This window comes from Elgaria multicarinata, chromosome 5 (assembly GCF_023053635.1).
Source record: "Elgaria multicarinata webbii isolate HBS135686 ecotype San Diego chromosome 5, rElgMul1.1.pri, whole genome shotgun sequence".
Classification (NCBI taxonomy): domain Eukaryota; kingdom Metazoa; phylum Chordata; class Lepidosauria; order Squamata; family Anguidae; genus Elgaria; species Elgaria multicarinata.
Genome location: NC_086175.1, coordinates 102,152,672 through 102,155,388, shown reverse-complemented (window position 1 = coordinate 102,155,388; position 2,717 = coordinate 102,152,672).

Sequence of the window (2,717 nt, the reverse complement as noted above, 5' to 3'; positions counted from 1 at the left end):
GTGACACAGCATGAGATAACCATGTAGCTGCAGCAACTACACTACACACCTGGATGGATTTTCTTAGCCATCAATGAGAAAAGACTAGGGAGCCACTTTTCCATGAGTTCACTCTACAAGCTACTGTGGGAAATTATTTATTTATAATTGTAGGATTCATGTGTTCAATGTTAAACATTGGTGAAGAAAGAACCAACAGGCTAAACTAGAGTCCGCCATCCCTGAGAAATGTATATTATGATATCATTGAAATAGTTCTGGGATGCAACATTATTGTGTCTGCCTATAGGTCACTTTAAAAGGACAAAGTTCTATGACCTCTTCTAACACAGATACCTCCAAAAGCTAAGTCTTTTACTATAAACAGTTCTGAAGAGATTCCTGCTGGGAGAGGTGAGGAGCAGGAAAATCTGATGTATTTATACATCCAGTGTTGGAAGTATAGCACAACCATTAGCTGAAAGTAGCAAGATTTCTGCCACCTGTGAGCTGTACAGCAGAATGTGAGTACACACAAGTCAAAACATCAAGCAATCTATACACTGCTATGTATCTAGCATACCATGCAAGGAGATGTTTTCACTCCTTAGGATTGATTGGTTCCATTCTTTGAAATATCCTCACTTAGAATTTTTGCTGTTAATTGTAAAAATTACCACAAATTATTGATGTCAGAAAAAGCAAAAAGAACAGCATTACTAACTCACAACAAATCAACAAATCAAACTAATGCTCTGAGTTTATGCTTACACATGAAAATATTACATATTCTTTTACTCTTTTCAACATGGACCTGACTTGGAAATAAATCTAACTTATCTCAACAGGACTTCCAAGGACTATTTATCTCATAATGCTAAAGATACTTACTCAGAGGTCTCACTTGGTTGGATCCAGAATTAAGCATGTTGGCTGGCAGAAGTGGACTTTCTTGCTTCCTCCTCCCCATGCCAGCCCTCCAGTTCAAAAAATTGCTACACAGTCGGTCGGGGAACCAGCCTAGTGGGGTAAGCTACAGCATGGGGAACTGAGAGGAAAGGAAGAGATTCCTGAAAATCAGGCAGTCACTTCTTGCATTTTCAGAGGACTGGGGTGGGAGGGCATTACCCATACATCCACAGTGACTGGGATCACATAACCTATTGAACCATGATTGAAACGTGAGTTATCGTGTTGTCTGAGCACAGCCACAATAACAAACCATGGTTTCTTAACCAAAAAATCAACCCAAAGCTCACAACCCAAAAACAAACCATGGGTTCTCTTCATGGGTTGTTTGTGGTTACAAGCCTTGGTTTGTTAGCGTAGTTGGGTTCAGACATGATAACCCAGAGTTCAACAACAACCCACAGTTCAGTGACAACCCACACTCAACCCATACTCAACTCTTGAGTGTGGGTCATCATGTTGTCTGAACCCATCCAGTATTTGATTGGGCTTACTTCTAATATAGGATTGCAGCTGTAGAGATCCGGGTGTTAGGCAAGTATCAGGACACTTTATGCTAGCATCGTGTGGGTTTTGCTGAAAGGGGAGTTTCCCTAGATTGAGATGCTGTTGCTTTAACTTGGTAGTATTCACTGTGAAAACAGGTACACTACATGTGTTCAGGGACACTGGTAAATATTCTCCTTTTCAACATAAGAGATTTTGTAACATGAAAACCTAGGGAGGAATTTCATGCCACAAGTGCTACAATATTTGTTTCCATCATAAAGCTCCTAAATTTAACAAAAGAATCTCATGGATCTTGAGATGCCAGTTCTAAGCTCTTAAAATTCTTCTTAGTACTTGGCTGCCTGGCCCAAGGCAGGATCTACACTACTGCTTTAAAATGGTTTATAACAGTATTGACAACTGTTGCAGCCCAGGACACACTCCATATAAAGTTTACACACTCCATATACAGTTTTCAAACCGTTTTCAAAGTGTTATGTCCTGCTTGGTGTAGATCTGGCCCTTGACTGGCCTGCTTCTCTGTGACATTGGAGGAGCAGCTAAGGTAATTGCATTCAAAGTGGCCATCACATCTCCATTGTAAAGACAAGGATCAGAGCACCTCACCAAGTCAGAACAGATCAACCAATTCTATAGAGGTGCCAAGGAGCTGCAGTGAACTTTAATTTCACTTTCTCTCCACACAGCAAATTAATTCACACCAGGTACCCTTTAATCTTTTTTTAAAAAATAAAATATAAATGCAACCATGCCTAAAATTAATATCTTTTCAATTCTCTTGCATTTCATTTCATTCCTCAAAACAACAATATAGTAGAGAAAGTTAATAGCTTTACTTTGTCTTTCAAGTGCAGAATGCATTTGGTTTTTTTAATCACAGTTACAGGACAAGAGCTTTCACTTAATGCAGTCTTTTCTATCTGTAAATCAGACTGCCCAAAATATCTGTCAATGACCTTGTCATCTCAATTAAAGCCAAAGAACAGCAAGAAATTGAAAACGTGTTGTTTGGGTAGCAACATTTTAGCAAGAATATAACATTGATAACCTGGATTGGATTGCTGCACATATATTTTTGGTTTCCCGAGTGAGAACTCATCTTGCTGGGAATAGTTGGCTGGAACAAGACATTCCTTACTGAGAGATACTAATAGTTAAAGCACTCCTAGGGCGTACCTACACGTTACATGAAAATGTGTGTAAAGGAATCTCACCAGTCTTATTAATTAATTAATTTTTTAGAAGTAAAATAGCTTCAG